The sequence below is a fragment of the Dunckerocampus dactyliophorus genome, chromosome 13 (assembly GCF_027744805.1).
Source record: "Dunckerocampus dactyliophorus isolate RoL2022-P2 chromosome 13, RoL_Ddac_1.1, whole genome shotgun sequence".
NCBI lineage: Eukaryota > Metazoa > Chordata > Actinopteri > Syngnathiformes > Syngnathidae > Dunckerocampus > Dunckerocampus dactyliophorus.
Genome location: NC_072831.1, coordinates 29,118,751 through 29,138,550, shown reverse-complemented (window position 1 = coordinate 29,138,550; position 19,800 = coordinate 29,118,751). Strand labels below are relative to the sequence as shown.

Here is a 19,800-nt window from a genome sequence, read left to right as displayed (position 1 = left end):
TGACAAACATGCAAAAAAATAAGAAATCAGGAAGGGGGGGCAAACACTTTTTCACACCACCGCAGCTCCCCCCCCCCCCGAGAGCTGACAATGAAAATGTTGTACAATCCCCGTGATCTGTGTTCATGAGAGCGGCTCCTTCTAATATTGCCCTCTCTGCTTTTATTAAATGACCTTCACGAACCCCCCCAGCTCTCCCACATTGAAATGAGAACGGAAATCTGTATCCTTCCGTAAGTGTCAACATTGTGTGGAAATCCCCTCCTCTGGGCTCCTACCTGACCTGTCATGACTTTCCTAACTTTTCCAACCTCACCATCCAGAAAAAGCCTCCCCTCCCCCATGATTATTATCAGTGACTTTTTAATGAGGTCCTAACAGTAATATGTGACGTTTCCCGAGACCAGGGATGTCTAAAGTGCGGCCTGGGGGCCACTTGCGCCCTGCGGCTGTTTTTTCATTCAGAAAATGTTATATAACATGAAAATTAAAGGGAAAAGAACACCCTACTTTCACAACAACCCCCCCCCAGAAAAATCAGCAGTATTTTTGTAAGAAAGAAGCCAATACATTAGAGAAAAAAGCTGTAATGAACAACAATTAAATATTCTACAAATATTATTATTTCAATATTATTCAAATATATTTTTAAGCCCTAATTATTAAGAGAAACAAACAAAACAAAATAAAGTTGCCATTTGTTTGGAAAATTAGCTTGGCAAAAAAACGTTATAATATTCTGGGAATAAAGCCAGAATTCCGAGAAGAAAATGTACATGAAGAGAGTTGAAATATTTAGAATTTTTAAAACAGCAGAAAAAATATAAATTCAAAATATTCACAGAGAAAAATGTTACTGTAACGAGAAAAAAAGTTTCAATTTTACAAGAATAAACTGGTAATATTATGCAAAAAAATAATGGAATTTTGGTAGCATAGAGTTGAAACATTAAGAGGAAAAGTTATGACCAAAAGTTGCAATTTCACAAGAAAAATATTGTAATATTTTGATAAACATCAAATAAAGTTGTAATTTTTGGAATATTAGGTTGCAGAAAAAGTTAGTAAATGATGAGAATAAAGTAAAAAAAAAAACGCTCTAATTTTATGAGAATAAATTCAAAATGTGAAAAAGAGTGAAAAGTCGCATTGTAACGAGAATAAAAGCTCAATTTTACAAGAATAAACTAGTAACATTTTATGAAAAAAATATTGTAATTTTTGTAGGAGAGAGCTGAAAAAGGAGCAATTTTATGAGAAAAATGTCATAATATTATTATTAAATAACGTCATTTTAGTAGCAGAAATTTAAATATAAAAAAACAGACCTTTATTTTAAAGTTATTATATTATGATAAACAAACATCAAATAAAGTTGGAATTTTTTTGAATATTAGGTTGCAGAAAAAGTTAGTACATTATGAGAATAAAGTCAAAATATTCTGGAAATAAAGTCATAATTACAAGAAGACAATTTACCGGAACAAAGTTGAAATAGTTTGTAAATGTAAAACAGCAGAAATGAAAAAAAAAACAGCTCTAATTTTACAAGTCAAAATATTAAGAGGAAAATGTTTACAACTTGTAATATTATGAGGAAAAATAATGTCATTTTCGCACAAAGTAAAAGTTATAATATTATAAGAAACAAACAAAACAACAAATAAAGTTGTCATTTTTTGGAAAATAAGATTCTAAAAATACAATTCAATAAGAAAACTAAAAAACAGTAACAGTACAAACTCTACAAGAATAAAGTGAAAATATTAAGAGGAAAAGTTGTAATATGACGACAAAAAGTCACAATTTTACGAGAATAACGTCATGTTATTGGGAAAAACTAACGGCATTTTAGTTGCATAATACTAAAATATAAAAGAAAAAAGATGTTATTTTTAAAAGTCGTAATATTATGAAAAAAACAACAACAAATAAAGTTGTAATTTTTGGAAAATTAGGCTGCGGAAAAAGTGCTGAGAATGAAGTCCAACATATTGTGGGAGTCAGGTCATAATTATGAGAAGAACATTTACACAATAAACTTGAAACAATTTAAAACAGCAGAAAGGAACAAAAGAACGCCCGTAATTTTACAAGTGAGAATATGAAGAGAAAAAAGTCGAATAAACGTGTAACATTATGAATAAAATGTGCCATTTTAGTGGCGTAGAGTTGAAATATTAAAGAAAAAAAAAGTCATAATACTATCGAGGGAAAGGCTTCTTGAGACGTCATCTGTACTTCTGTGAAGTACATAATAAGTCTCATAATACGATGAGAAACAAAACAAAATAAAGTTGTAATTTTGGGAAAATTAGGTTGGGGTTATAATATTATGGGAATAAAGATGTTCACAAAGATTATTCATCCATCCATTTTCTATACCGCTTCTCCTCTTTAGGTTCACGGGGGCATGCTGGAGCCTATCCCAGCTGACATCGGGAGACAGGCGGGGTACACCCTGGACTGGTATCCAGCCAATAGCAGGGCACATATAGACAAACACTCCCATTCATACCTATGGACCATTTAGAGTCTCCAATGAAGCTAACATGCATGTTTTTGGAATGTGGGAGGAAACCGGAGTACCCAGAAAACCCCCCCACACACGGGGAGAACATGCAAACTCCACACAGAGATGCCCAAGGGAGAATCCAACCCAGGTCTTCCCATCTCCAGACTGTGACTGTGAGGCCAACATGCTAACCACCAGACCACCGTGCGGCCCCCACAAAGATTATTGAAGAAGAAATTAGAATTATTTGTGAAATTTAAAAAACAAACAGCAGAAATAGAGGACAAAGAATGCAGTTGACATCAGAGAAGGTTTTCTACCAACATGATGACGCTGAGATGAGGTGACTTTTCTTAGCAGTTCTTCATGTGATGCTTTACAAAATATTCAGGTGGCAAAGTGGCATGCTTTCATCTTCTACCACGTGGGCCTCGCTGGAGGAAAAAGGGTTGGACACCCCTGCTTTGAAATGAGAAATGCAGGTTTAGCGGCGCCCCACAAAGGACTGGATTGGACTTGGGAGGTTCCAGCGAGTACAAAGAAAAGAGGAATTAGCGTGGCTGCTTGTCTCTCAGCATTTCACCTTCAACTTCCTCCTCTGTGACAACGTGAAGGATTCAACAAGCGCTCCGTCCTGCATACAAACGCCCCTCAACGCCGAGGAGGGTGCAGAAAAGAAAGAATGGAGGAGTGGGAGGTGGGCACGGGGGGAGAAAAGATTAGGTTGTGGTGAAATTTTCCAAAAAGGCTGGTAGGGTTCTTGGCAGCGGGCCAGGCTGGGAGACAATGGCGGGCTGTGTAGATCCAGACTCCTTTAGACGCTCACTGGAGCATCCATCTATTGGGGACGCGGGGGCTGCACCAAGCGCCGTGTTTTCCTAAAAGCGAAGAGTCCATCAGTCACATGGTATAGGAAATATCGATCTGACAGACCCGATGAAAGGATGTACAGACTCCTTACTGTCCTGCTGCCCCTCCTCCTGATTCCCATCATTCATCCCTTAAAGGATCCCACCAGTGAGCCTCCGCCATGGCGTCGTCACGCTAGCACCTGCTATGTCAGCACAGGAACAACAAATGTCTCTCACTTCATCTTCATCCCCCGGGCCTTTTTAATAAGAAATCTAATGACACATTTGATTTCCTTTTTTCTCTCCATCACTCCTTCCAACCTTCTTCTCCGCTTCGTTCATTTCCGCTCGCTCGCTCTCGGCCATGTCGGCTAATACCGTTAATAACGTGGAAATATGAGGAGGGGAGATCAAAGGCCCCGGCGCCATTGCTGAGGCTACACTACGATGGGAGTGCTGCATGGCGAACGCTCCGGACCCCCCGCAGGGCAACCGACAACGGAGCAGGAAGGGGGAGGGACTACTGTACAGTTATGTCCTGTTGACCATTCACACACACACGCACGCACGCACGCACGCACACACACCACACGCACACACACACACACGCACGCACACACACACGCACACACACACACACACACGCACGCACACACACACACACACACACACACACACACACACACACACCACACGCACACACACACACGCACACACACACACACACCACACACACACACACACACACACACACACACACACACACACACACACACTCCAAAATGTGGCCCTGTGGCCATTTGCGGACATGGATGTTGTTTTTTTTTAATTGGCTCGTGGCACATTCTAAAAATCTCATTTAAGAAAAAAACAATAACAGCAGTAATTTTAGAAGAAAAAAGTGAAAATGTTGAGAGGAAAAGTTGTAATCTACCAAGAAAAACTTGATGACGTCGTAATGTTGTGGCATAACAGTGTTTTGTAGCTGTAATATTTAAAAAAAAAAGAGACGTTATTTTTTAAAACTTGTAATATTATGAAAAACAAGGAATAAAGTTGTCATTTTTGGAAAATCAGGCTGCGAAAAAAGTTATGTTACAAGAATAAAGTCAAAATATTACGGTGATAAAGTCATGCAGTAATTATGAGAAAAACATTTACAAGAAGAAAGTTGACATTTTTGGGGGAAAATGTAAAAAAACCCAACAAGAGCAGAAATCGAATGAAGTCCAAATATTTGGAGAAGAAAGTCGTAATCTTATAAGAAAAAAGTGGCAATTTTACAAGGATAGCCTCTTAATTTTATGGGGAAAAATAACCTCATTTTAGTAGCATAGAGGGCTTCACGTTCCATCCTGCAACCAGACTTGGTGTATTTTCCCAGCGTTTTAATGTTGGTTTCCGTGAATTAAAATCAACTATCTAGGCTCACCGGCCACCACGTCAGGCACCTCGGCACACTCCAATAATGTCCGATACGGGGCCGTTTGAATCGTTACGCCTTTGCAGAGACAAGAGTACAAATTGTGTTTGTGTATACGTGACACTGTCAGAGACGTATTCATGCAACGAAATGTTGACAATTGTGGTTGTAGTTTGCAATGTTGAGATGCTAACCTTAACACCAAACACTTTCTTGTTCTCGCTCCATCATGTGCCTGTCAGGCGTCTTCAAAGTGTGAATAGTTTTATTTGATTTTAGTCGAGTTACCTTATTGGTCGGGTGTTTCTGATGAAATGACGGCAACAGCTTGAACAACGACAACAACATGGAAGTCACAACCTGTCTACAATCGGGACTTCTGATGATCATTTCCTGGATTCATTAATTCATTTTTTTACAATAATGACTGCATTTTTTTTAGACAAGGTTACCAGAAGACACTTGCTAGGTGTTGCAAGGGTAAAGGAAGCGAAACCAGAGGCTTCAACAGAACAAACTGATGTGACTCACTGCGTGTGTCTGTTTGTCTTGCTTTTTTGGGTTTTGTCTCTGGGGAAAAGGACGTCGTACCTTTTGACGACGTGCAAGTCGTGCAGCGCTGCGGTTAGAGGATGCATCCTATCTTCACACACACACACAAACACACACACACACACGCGCACACACACACACACATGTGCACACACACACACACACACGTGCGCACACACACACACATGTGCACACACACACACGCGCACATGTGCACACACACACACGCACACAAAGCCGCAGGCGAAGTAGAGGGGACAGCACCCCTTGCTTGTCCCCACCCGTCCGCCTTGTGCCTCCACAATGTCAAGGCTTTGCATAGACAAGAAAAAGTCCCAAAAGATCCCCCACGGAGGAGGTGGGGGGATCAGGGGGGTTCTCGTAGCACCAGCCACTGAATGACCTCCGGGCTGCCCTTCACACAATAGAGTGCTCTTCACAGGTTCTATAGGAACAGCGGTTACCTCCGCCAAGGAGTCCGTGTTGTGTTTGAATCTGCAATGTTTTTTGAAACAGAGGAACCTTGAAGGTCAAGCACACAACGCAGCCTTGAAAACATTTTCCAAATGGTCCAAAGTGTCATGAAAAACAAGCCTGTCGCCATCTGCACCGGCGTCTAAACCAGGGTTGTCCAACGTGAGGCTGTTTTTTCATCGCCCCGCGGACATTCTAAGATATAATTTTACGTTTTACAAGTCGCTTTACAAGAATAAAGTCAAAACATGAAGAGAAAAAGGAGAAAAAGCGAGAATTGTATGAGCACAACGTCATAATATTATGAGCTAACTTGTGAACAAACATTCACTTCCCAAGGAAGACATGTCACGTGATAATTGTACCAAACGCTCCGTGATGAAGGGAAAACCCCACAAAACCTTACCAGCCACCTGAAACGCCCCCCGTTGCAAAAGGTTTACCAGACCCCTCTGTGGCGCCACACCGGCTGCTCGGAGCGTGTGCCCGAATACGGCGCACCTTGCTGGGCCACGTCCGGTGGCCCCCCTCCCCCATACTCTGGTTGCCCTGGTAGTAGTGACGTGGTAGCAGTGACGTGGTAGCAGTGACATGGTAGCAGTGACGTGGTAGCAGTGACGTGGTAGCAGTGACGTGGTAGCAGTGACGTGGTAGTAGTGATGTGATAGCAGTGACGTGGTAGCAGTGATGTGGTAGCAGTGATGTGATAGCAGTGACGTGGTAGCAGTGACATGGTAGTAGTGATGTGATAGCAGTGACGTGGTAGCAGTGACGTGGTAGCAGTGACATGGTAGCAGTGACGTGGTAGCAGTGACGTGGTAGCAGTGACGTGGTAGCAGTGACATGGTAGCAGTGATGTGGTAGCAGTGACGTGGTAGCAGTCATATTTATATCATATTTCATGAGGACGGATCAACAGGTACGGTTGCTGAAATCCAAATCTGTTCCAGTCCTTTGCACCCCCAGGTGTGCACCAGCGCCAGTTACATCTCAAGTGAAAAAAGTAGATATTAAAAAGTTCTGGGTTATCCGTACCACACTGATATCAATCTTGAGAAGCAGACACTGGGTATCGGCTTGAAAAGAACGATATCGTGCATCTCTGCTCAGTAGAAGGGGAATAAAAATCTCGGACTCTTTGTATTTAACATTTAAAAGTGCGATTCAGCATTTTCAGACCAAAATCCAGCGCTGGTATGATTCCGCACACGTCCGAGCGCTATTGGGATGTTTTTTTCTTAGCTTTACTTCATGACCTCCGCTCCTCCCTCCTCCCCTTCCCCGCTCACGAGGCTTATCTCGGGGATGAGGGAGAGAGGAGAATGGGTAAGACAGGCACTTTCATGGCTGAGTTGGGAGCCATTAGCCCCCCGTGCGCTCGGGCCTGTTCTAGCTCCCCTCGGTATTAATCTGCAGTGACAGCTTCACTGTTTACCAAACCCGCCCAGGATCCTGGGGGATGGCCGCCCGGCGCCACTCTGCTCCATTAACCTCTGACCTCTGGCGTTACGGTACCAGGGCCGAGCGGGCCTCGGGGATGGGCCGGCCGGAGCAACCGGTCGGACACGTGTCTGACGGATGCAATGTGCGTGCGGTGACGGGTCTCAGCTGGGCTTTGAAAGGAAGTCGAAACTACACGGAAATACTGGAACTATCATTTCAATGCTGGATGTGATTGCTTGAAGGAGGTCGTAAGCGGAGTTAGCAATTTATTGCAAACAAGCACTGAAGTGAAACAGGCTGTTCATCAGCTCATCAAAAGCTTAAGGCCATAGCTAAAATTAGGCAGGAACCCCCCTCCCTAAAGTAGGAATAAAATGTTGAAAAAAGGAGTGAGTAATGAGTCGCTGCGCCATCCTTGTTCACCAGCTGAAAGATGGCTTTGGGCATGCTTGATGCCAGTGTTTCCAGGAGGCTAGTGGGAATGTTCCTCCAGCTGGTGAAGATGGCTTCACGGAGGGCATCCACTGTCTGGAACTGATGGCCATTTTTGTAAACTTCCCTTGCCATCCATCCCCAAATGTTCTCTATAAGATTTAGATGAGGGGAACACACAGGATGGTCCAAAAGAGTGAGCTTATTCCTCAAAGAAGTCCTTTTGTGAAGTGCTGAAAAAGGCAGTCATCACCACGCAGACGAGGGCCTTCGGTCACGAGGGATGCAACATCTCCACATAGCCAGCTGCCGTTTGACGCCCCTGCACAACCTGAAACCTAATCATTTGTTTGGACAAATATGATGATGATAACAAATATAGATCATAAGAGTTGAATTTAAGAGCTGATATCTACGTAGAAGCTTCCATGCTTTTCTTGATAATAACCCAAATCACTTACGTTCTTACACCAATAGCTATAGCATTGTACAGTACTGACAAAAAATGGAACTCTTTTGAGCTGTTTTTGTTGTCATTGTTATATTTGTATCAGGCATTTAAATGAACAAGAAACTGAAGAAACGAGGCTGGTCTGATCATTTTTTCCCTGACTGTAGATGAAAAAGCATAATATTAATATATATAAGCATAATATAACTAATATATATACAATATATTAGCATAATATAACTAATATATTAGCATATATAAGCATAATATAACTAATATATACAATATATTGGCATATATACGCATAATATAACTAATATATCAACATATATAAGCATAATATAACTAATATATACAATATATATGCATAACATAACTAATATATCAACATATATAAGCATAATATAACTAATATATAGAATATATAAGCATAATATAAGTAATATATACAATATATTAGCATATGTAAGCATAATATAACTAATATATTAGCATATATAAGCATAATATAACTAATATATACAATATATTGGCATATATACGCATAATATAACTAATATATCAACATATATAAGCATAATATAACTAATATATACAATATATATGCATAACATAACTAATATATCAACATATATAAGCATAATATAACTAATATATAGAATATATAAGCATAATATAAGTAATATATACAATATATTAGCATATATAAGCATAATAGAACTAATATATAGAATATATTAGCATATATAAATTTTAAATATTTCAAATATTCTAGCTGTCTTCTTAAATAATCTTTAGTCATTTTTTCATAATATTATGACTTCATTCCCATGATATTTAGACTTTATTAGCATAACATAATAACTTTTCCCCAAGCTAATTTGACAAAAATGACAACTTTGTTTTTTGTTTCTCATAATATGACCACTTTTTTTCCTTTAATATTTCAGCTGGAGTCTACAAAAATTACATTATTTTTCCTCGGTTTATTATATTTTATTTTCCATATGGATATGGGTATAATAAAAAGATCTTTTGACCTGCGGCCGCACCTCCACCATGACCCCTGAGCACAGACGAGGCGGTGCGAAGGCGCTTGTAAAACAAACCCTCTCTGACTCAGCCGCCTGAGCTGCTGCTTTTAAACATTAGCTTGCGGTTTTGACTCGACTCAAGGCCGTTTCTGCTCTTGGGACATGTGACCAAGTGTTGCGTTTGCGTCATAGCGCTAATGCAACTCTTCAGCGCTAAGCCCGATATAACAAAGACCTGATGACTACCACGTTTGTGTCGTTCGCGAGATTCAATGCAGTGAATTAACAATTACACGCTCAGTGCATGTGCAGGCTTTGCTACACATCTTAAAATAGAGCCCACCATCCATCAGGAAGCTGCAGACGTGCAGTTCGTCATTTAGTTTTTCTTCAGCAAATTGGCTAACCTAGCATCATGTTGCTGTTGAAATGGGACTGCAATGTTAGCGCTTTAGCTCACCTGGTTGTGCTAGTGTGGCTAACCTTAATGTTACTTTGTTGCATGCGATATATGGCATCATTTACGTTGGCGTGCAGAGTTACACAATTGTCACCCTAATAAGAAACTTATAAAGGCAGCAACAACGTTTGAAAAATCAGCAGCAATTTTAGAAGAATAAAGCCAAAATATTAACAGAAAAAAGTTGTAAGATAACGGAAAAAAAGGGGCAATTTCATGAGAATAAACGGAAAAATAATGAAATTTTAGCAGCATGAAATATTAAAGAAAAAATGTGTTATTTTTTAAAAAGACTTGGAAAGAACAAATAAATTTGGAAAATGTGGTTTTATGACGGGAATAAAGTCCAAACATTCGGGGAACAAAGTCATCATTATGAGAAGAAAATTGACCAGAAGAAGGTTGGATTACGTGGAGAAAACCAAACAACAAAGCACCGCAGTATAATAAAGAGGAAACAGAGGCGAGCTGACAAGAATACAAATAATATCCATGCAAGGGTTGAAACGTGAAAGAAAAAATACCTTCTTTTTACAAAAATCTTAATGTCATTTTGAGAAACACACAAAACAAAATAAAGTTGTCACTTTCGGGACATGAGGTTGACAAAAGAAAAAATGATGGGGAATATTTCGAAAAGAACATTTAGGAAGATTATCAAAGAAGAAAGTTGAAATATTTGGAATTAAAAAAAACATTGATATTAATAATGGACTTTTCCACCAATGATGACTGAGATGCTTGTTAGCATGTTAGCATGTCTGCATGCGTTGCTTTACAAAATGCCAAAGTGGCAAAGTTGCATCCTTCCATTGTTCACGATGTGGCCCTCGCTGGAAAAGCCTTGGGACACCACTGCTGGAAACACGCACACATGCGCACCCCCCCCCCCCCCCCACACACACACACACACACGGAGGGTGACAAAGCGTCACGTCCTTCCATCAGCAGCCTGCAGACGCCCTCCTGCGCCCCCTCCCCCCACGCTGGCCTCTGACCCTGATGACAAGAGCCTGTCATCGCCGTCCCTCCTGCAAGGTAAACACGCTGTCCTACAAAAAATAAGGAGCGCAGGCAGAGAGCGGTGTTCGAACACTGCCAGCTTTCGTGTCCACGTCGTCTCGCTTTTACCACTTTTTTGCGTGTCCGCTTGAAATATCCGTCCGTCCTTCTCACTCACTGGCCACACGCCTCTTCATCCGCGGCCACGGCCGACACGCTCCCCTTTTTCTGCTGAATCTATCGGAAAGAAACGAGGTTCTGGCTACACGAGTGCTGCCGTGAAGAGAAATATTTACCCGAGGTGACGCAAGACGAGCCCGGCTGTTGAACCGCGGGCGTCTATATTTAGACGCGTGCTCCCGCCGCAGGAGCAAGAAGTGCTGCGCTCGTCAAGATAACTTGAAAGCGGGATGAACTCCTTCACGCGTTCCAAAGCTGCCCGCTCCATAACGACCGCACGAGCAGAGTCCGACATCCTGGTGCGGGCCATAAAGAAAGCTAACTGTCATTTGGAAAGTGGAACACAAATACTAGACAACGTTTTCCAGGATGTGTACAAGCAAGTGGCTCTGGAGTAAACACAAACACAAACAACCATAACACCCTTGTTTTACGGGTCGGCATCGCCTGGTTGGACACTTCCTTACCTCGTGATGCTAGGCGGCTAGTAGGGTTGTGAACGATAAACTGATGCGACCCGACATCCGCTTTGACAAGCGAGAGATGCGACTGCATCTTGAGCAGCCTCCAGGATCGACAGGAATCAGCTACAAATCCTTCGATGAATGGATGGCAGAGACATGCGCCGGGTATCGCAAGACTATCACCCGGTTGACGGTCCGTCTCTTAAACAACGTGAAAGCCCGGGCTGCCGGCTAAACAACTGTCCCGCATGCTACGTAGCTTAAGGTGACTGAAGACAAGAATGGATCAAATAGCATTAGCGGCACTAGCATTAGCAGCGCTAGCATTAGCAGCTTGCTAGTGTTTAAACCCAAGTTAACCTGGGAGTGCAAGACCACACTTCTTCGGTTTCAAGTGCGTGCGCCTCTCGCCTGACTTCTCCATTTGAAGGGCTCAGCCCCCCCAGTTAAAGTTGGGACTTCTCAGGCCCTGTCTGCACGGGAACGCTTCTGAGATTTATTTTTGGGTGGGTTGAGAAAGATTCATGTCCACACTGTGCCAGATGTGTAAATAGTTGCATGGTGAGTGAAAATGATGTAACGCACAAGGCTCACCTGCGTGTGGCGCTGTGAACAGACACGCAGACGGAACTATGTGACACGCCAAACCACCGAAAAAGAAAGAACGCACGCGCAAAAGACTGTCGTCTTCCACTTCCCAAGGCTCGTCTGGACTTACGACAAGTGGAATTACTTCTGCGAGTCGTTGTGGAGCGTAAGACCACAAAACATCAGGAAAATGAGGACCAGGGTGATATCATGTTGGCTTGTCATCAAAGCTCACTCCTGGTCATGTGATGGCGAAGGGGTGGCGGCGGGTCGTGACGTCACAAGCCGGCGTTTTTACATTTTCCCACTCTGGAAGCCGTTTTCAAAACAATTCAGGGCACCCAGAACATCGTTTCTGTGTGGATGAGAGGCTGAAAGGATGAAATATTGAAAACGTTCCTGTGTGGATGTCCCCCAAGTCAGGGGTGAAGGGAACCCCCCAGGGATGAACAGCCTGACGTGAGCTTGAAGCGTGAACAACAGAGCAAGCGTTTATTGTGTCCTCAGCACTGGACTACACTTCATTGCTGCTTCCCTCCATCCACTTGTTGCTCTCGAGAAGGACCTCGGATGAGTTACTCACGTCAAGATGATCAGAAGCACCTTTTCATTCATTCGCTGGAACAACCTGAAAGAAATTCACTCCGTACTCTTTTGTGTGAAAGGAGGCTCAGGGCGACTCTCTTCATAGTTTTCTAAAGACCACGGATGTAACCCAATAGTTTGCAAGGACATGCAAGCAGGAATCAAATCAGAACAAGCGTAAACGAGCCTCAGTGATGACAAAGCGCTCCAGTCGCTCGTATCGGACAAAAAGAAAAAACAAGTTCCTGGAGAAGCACCCAGAAAGGCTCTTTTGCAAGTCCTGATTTATTCAGACAGGAACATCAAATGAAGAGCACCAAATGAATCCAGGCCCAATATTATACCCAAAAAACTCCAGTTTTATTTTCTGTTGTTTGTTTCTCATAATATTACCACTTTAAAAAATAGTTTAAAATAGCAACAGCGACCCTTGCACTGCTCGGGCCCCAAAAATAACAACAAATCTTTAATGTGCTATTACAATGATGCTATTTTTCTCGTAATATCACGACTTTTTATCGCTTGATTACAACTTTTTTTCTTCATATTTTGACATTATTCGTGTAAAATTACTGCCAATTCTTCATTTTCTGCTGTTTTTTTTCCCTAATTTTCCCACTATTTCAACTTTCTTCTTGTAAATCTACTCAGCATATTATTGCAACTTTATTCCCATCATATGATAACTTTATTCCCATCATATGATAACTTTATTCCCATTAAATGATAACTTTATTCCCATCATATGATAACTTTATTCCCATTAAATGATAACTTTATTCACATCATATGATAACTTTATTCCCATCATATGATAACTTTATTCCCATTAAATGATAACTTTATTCCCATTATATGATAACTTTATTCCCATCATATGATAACTTTATTCCCATCATATGATAACTTTATTCCCATTAAATGATAACTTTATTCCCATCATATGATAACTTTATTCCCATTATATAACTTTATTCCCATCATATGATAACTTTATTCCCATTAAATGATAACTTTATTCCCATTATATGATAACTTTATTCCCATTAAATGATAACTTTATTCCCATCATATGATAACTTTATTCCCATTAAATGATAACTTTATTCCCATCATATGATAACTTTATTCCCATTAAATGATAACTTTATTCCCATCATGATAACTTTATTCCCATCATATGATAACTTTATTCCCATTATATGATAACTTTATTCCCATTAAATGATAACTTTATTCCCATCATATAACTTTATTCCCATTATATGATAACTTTATTCCCATCATATGATAACTTTATTCCCATCATATGATAACTTTATTCCCATTAAATGATAACTTTATTCCCATCATATGATAACTTTATTCCCATTAAATGATAACTTTATTCCCATCATATGATAACTTTATTCCCATTATATAACTTTATTCCCATTAAATGATAACTTTATTCCCATGATATGATAACTTTATTCCCATTATATGATAACTTTATTCCCATTATATGATAACTTTATTCCCATCATATGATGACTTTATTCCCATCATATGATAACTTTATTCCCATCATATAACTTTATTCCCATCATATTATAACTTTATTCCCATTAAATGATAACTTTATTCCCATCATATGATAACTTTATTCCCATTAAATGATAACTTTATTCCCATCATATGATAACTTTATTCCCATCATGATAACTTTATTCCCATCATATGATAACTTTATTCCCATCATATGATAACTTTATTCCCATTAAATGATAACTTTATTCCCATCATATGATAACTTTATTCCCATTAAATGATAACTTTATTCCCATCATATGATAACTTTATTCCCATCATATGATGACTTTATTCCCATCATATGATAACTTTATTCCCATCATATAACTTTATTCCCATCATATTATAACTTTATTCCCATTATATGATAACTTTATTCCCATCATATGATAACTTTATTCCCATCATATGATAACTTTATTCCCATTAAATGATAACTTTATTCCCATCATATGATAACTTTATTCCCATTAAATGATAACTTTATTCCCATCATATGATAACTTTATTCCCATTATATGATAACTTTATTCCCATCATATGATAACTTTATTCCCATCATATAATAACTTTATTCCCATTAAATGATAACTTTATTCCCATTATATGATAACTTTATTCCCATTAAATGATAACTTTATTCCCATCATATGATAACTTTATTCCCATTAAATGATAACTTTATTCCCATCATATGATAACTTTATTCCCATTAAATGATAACTTTATTCCCATCATGATAACTTTATTCCCATTATATGATAACTTTATTCCCATCATGATAACTTTATTCCCATGATATGATAACTTTATTCCCATTATATGATAACTTTATTCCCATCATATGATGACTTTATTCCCATCATATGATAACTTTATTCCCATCATATAACTTTATTCCCATCATATTATAACTTTATTCCCATTAAATGATAACTTTATTCCCATCATATGATAACTTTATTCCCATTAAATGATAACTTTATTCCCATCATGATAACTTTATTCCCATCATATGATAACTTTATTCCCATTAAATGATAACTTTATTCCCATCATATGATAACTTTATTCCCATTAAATGATAACTTTATTCCCATCATATGATAACTTTATTCCCATTATATGATAACTTTATTCCCATCATATAACTTTATTCCCATTAAATGATAACTTTATTCCCATCATATGATAACTTTATTCCCATTAAATGATAACTTTATTCCCATCATGATAACTTTATTCCCATTAAATGATAACTTTATTCCCATCATATAACTTTATTCCCATTAAATGATAACTTTATTCCCATCATATGATAACTTTATTCCCATCATATTATAACTTTATTCCCATTATATGATAACTTTATTCCCATCATAACTTTATTCCCATTATATGATAACTTTATTCCCATCATATGATAACTTTATTCCCATTATATGATAACTTTATTCCCATCATATGATAACTTTATTCCCATCATATGATAACTTTATTCCCATCATGATAACTTTATTCCCATCATATGATAACTTTATTCCCATTATATAACTTTATTCCCATCATATGATAACTTTATTCCCATCATATGATAACTTTATTCCCATCATATGATAACTTTATTCCCATCATGATAACTTTATTCCCATCATATGATAACTTTATTCCTATCATATGATAACTTTATTCCCATCATGATAACTTTATTCCCATCATATGATAACTTTATTCCCATTATATAACTTTATTCCCATCATATGATAACTTTATTCCCATCATATGATAACTTTATTCCCATCATATGATGACTTTATTCCCATCATATGATAACTTTATTCCCATCATATAACTTTATTCCCATCATATGATAACTTTATTCCCATCATATGATAACTTTCCCCCAACCTCATTTTCCAAAAATTCCAAAATGTTGTTTGTTTGGCATAATATTCCTTAAATTATGTTATTTTTTTCTACCATTAGCATCAACTTAACTCTTTGTTCCTTTCCCCCCATTTTTGCTGTTGTTTCTTTTTTTAAAAGAAATTCAAATGTTTTAACTTTCTTCTTACATATTTATTGGAAATGTTCTTCTGGTAATATTAACTCTTTAGTCCCATAATATTTTGGCTTTATTTCTAAAAGATAAATTTCCCCCAAATGAATTTTCCAAAGATTACAAGTTTATTTTGCTTTGTTTGTTTCTGCTAATATGATGACTTTGTTTGTTTTTTTACAAGAATAAAGTGAAAATATGAAATAAAAAAATGTGATTCTAAGGAGAATAAACTTGTAATATTATGAGAAATTTTGTCATTTTAGTAGCATAGAGCTGAAATATTCAAGAAGAAATTTAGGTTTTAAAAGTCATAAAATATTATGAAAAGCAAAGCAAACAAATTATAATTTTTGGAAAAATAGCTTGTGGAAAAGGTTGTAAAAGTATGGAAATAAAGTCGTAAGATTACAGGAGGAAATTTTTACAAAGATTTGATTTGAGAAGAAAGTTGAAATATTTGGAAAATTAAAAAAAAAAGAAAGAAAAATGGGGCAAAAAGAGCAAAGAGTGAAGTTGATATTAATACACTAAGTACATCGAACATCCGAAGTGCGAACACTCGGAGATACGAACACGAGCCGACTGGTCTCTTTTGTCATGTGTTTTGCCTTATAAGTCCATATTTCTACCGTACATGCTTGACCAGCAGAGGGCACTGTGACACTGCTAATGGGACCAACAGATACAGGAAGACGAGGAAGAGGAGAGAGGAAGGCTAAGAGTTGTATGATACAACCCGGACAGAGCGTGTGATTAAAGTTTATGAAGAGTTAATAGGCCTGCTTAATTCTACACCACCCACAGAACTCTACCTCTTTTAGAAGAGTCTAACCACCACCACCATTTGTCCTTTTTTGCAATAACTCCTCCTCCAACTCCTCCACAACGACGTATGCTCGACCACTCCTCTTCAAAGGTAAATAACATTTATCATTACGTATTATTATATCATTTTTATTATTGTTTTTTTATTAATTATCCTGGTTTAATATTACTACTGCATCCAAACTCATATTTACGTACATACGCATATACTGTATATGTATACACGTACATGTAGTACCTATATCATTGGTAATATTACCTTTTACCCTACTTAAGAACAATTCCACTTAAGAACGGTCGTCTGGAACCAATTGTGTTCGTAAGTTGGGGACTTAGTGTGTTGTGATTTTTCACTGATAGGACTTTTCTTGAACTACAGAGAAGTTGTTAGCATGTCTGCATGTGTTGCTTTAGTAAATATCACAGTGGCAAAGTTGCATGCTTTCATTTTTCACTATGTGGCCCCCACTGGAAAACTATGTGGCCCTCGGGTACGAGCGTGCGTATCGTGAGTTTTATTCTTTCCAATATGACTTGCAGAGCACCAGAATGACCACACGGGTTCCAGGATGGAGTTCTGTGTGTTTGCACAGCCTCATGTGCACTTTGGAGCTGATTGGCGCCTTTTTCACCTCGTGTTGTTATTACCTGGACACTGGACACTGGACACTGGACACTGGACATTGGACGGGCCCCGTCAGCCACTTTCCACAAACGATACAGCTTGACTTTATGGCTTTTTCCACAAATGAAAGCCATAAAAAAGAAGGGGGTCACGGGATGCTGAGCAAGGATGTTGGATGCTTTTCCAGTTGAGGCTTTCCGCCAGCAGAGCGCCCCTCCCCTCCCAGGAGAACATCCAGCTGGAAGCCATTGGGGGTGGGGGAGGATGGGCTCATTGAAAGTGAACGTGTTCTAAAAAAAAACCCCAAAAACAAATAAAACATCATGACTCACCAGCCATGTTTCCCGAAAGACACAAATTTTGAACCTGCATTTGTGAAGTCATTCATGAAAAATATTTGTTACGACTTTGGAGAGGGTTGAGAATATTTTTCAGTCAGGCCAGTCAAGCAGCGGTGAATCACCCCCCCCCGCACCACCAAACACCTCACGGCCCAGAAAGAGTAACAAAAAAAAGAAAAGGAAGCAGTAAAGAAACACAAAAACGGGCGTGTGCTGGTTGCGCAAAAACAAAAACATGAGCGCGTTCATCTGGTGGTTATGCTAACAGCGCAGGAACAAAAGTATGACATCACACTTTCGGCTCAAAATCACCCCCCTCCCCCCATGCCAACTTTATTTTGTTTAGTTTTTTCCTCATAATATTACGACTGTTTTTACGTCAAATTTGCTTAAAAATATGCATATTTTGGACAAAAAAATGGCAAGCGGCATAAAGTAAGCGAAAATAAGACATAAATAAGAGCCTCATTTTGTTGCAAAATGCTTAATTTAGGCCCCAAATATGTAAAACTTTGCTTACTGTAAATATGCATATTTCCGACTAAAAATAGGCAAGCGGCAAAAAAGTAAGACCAAAAAAAGATATATAAAGCATAACATAGATTCACTTTATGCTTGAAATAGCTCAATTTAGGCTAAAAATCCGTAGAATTTGCTTAAATATGCATATGTTTGACAAAAAATAGGCAAGTGGCAAAAAAGTATGACAAAAGAAGACCCAAAAGAAGACACTCACTTTATTGTTGACATTTCATTTATCGACCTGAAAAGGCATCCGATATTGACGCCTCATGAGCATCTACGGCCTCCATGACAAGTTAGCTACATTAACATTACGATGCTCGTGTATAGCCGTCAACCGGTTCCAAACCCGACCGGAAAAACATCTGGACCCGGCTGTCGGTACCGTCGGGAGTCCCGCGCTTCCTCCTCTCTTTTCTTTTCAGATAATCCCGAAATCCCTGATGGATGTGAGGCGAAACAACGTGCAAGCGGGCTCGGCAGGAGAAGCACGTCAGAGGAGAAGCGAACTGGGAGGTGACGCACGGCGTTGTTTTGGCCGTGCGCACGGCGGGGCGAGGCTCTTGTAAAAAAAGGCAGATGTTGTATGAGCGAGCGCGTGTTTGCGCCTCATACTTGAGGCATTTGCACAGCGCAAAGAGAGAGAGCCAAAGTTGTAACTCAGCGATGACTCACCTCCCGCTTGTTTATCGCATGACACAAACATCGACACGACGCGCTCAAAGTCAGGCAACTGCAGTGGAACGTGGTCGCGTACGATCCCTCGCCAAGGGTTGGGACGGACTTCATTGTGCTCTCAGCCACGCTCACGCACTTAGAATAATAACACAGCTGTGTTGACTCTTAGTCAGCCAGGTCATGGTGATCCGCAACGGGTGAATCCGGGCAATCGTGGAATGAGACGATCTTTGGGGGAGAGATGTTTGGGCATTGCTGCAATCAGACGACAGGTGATGGCCGCATATCGTTATGCCACAGCAACAACCCTATTGTGGCCCCCAGGGGACGCAGACACCGGCCACATAAATAGAGAGGCCGCACACTTAAAAATGTCGTCGTCGTCGACAAACAAGAAGAGTGGTTAATCAAAAAATGCATTATTTAAGCATTTTTTTTACGCATTCGGGGCATAAATTAAGCATTTTCAAATAGAGAGTGAATTTATGTTATGTCTTATATGTCTTATTTTGTCATTTTTTTTTTGCCACTTGCCTATTTTCAGTCAAAAATATGCATATTTAAGCAAATTTTACATATTTGTGGCCTAAATTAAGCATTTTCCAGCATAAAGTGAGTCTATATTATGTCTTCTGTCTTATCTTGTCTTACTTTTTTGCCATTGCCATTTTTTTGCTATTATTAGTCAAAAATATGCATATTTCAGCAATTTTTTTTTACG

The 19,800-nt window shown here is 39.1% G+C and overlaps 1 long non-coding RNA gene across 1 annotated transcript in view; it reads left to right on the top strand.

Moving 5' to 3' along the window:
- The window catches only part of LOC129192272 (uncharacterized), a 45,714-nt gene extending 27,698 nt beyond the window's left edge, over positions 1-18,016 (top strand). The window contains exon 3 of the long non-coding RNA XR_008573401.1: positions 17,454-18,016. This is a non-coding gene — a long non-coding RNA (uncharacterized LOC129192272). The remainder of the gene's footprint in view (positions 1-17,453) is intronic.
- The last annotated feature ends 1,784 nt before the right edge of the window (positions 18,017-19,800 follow it).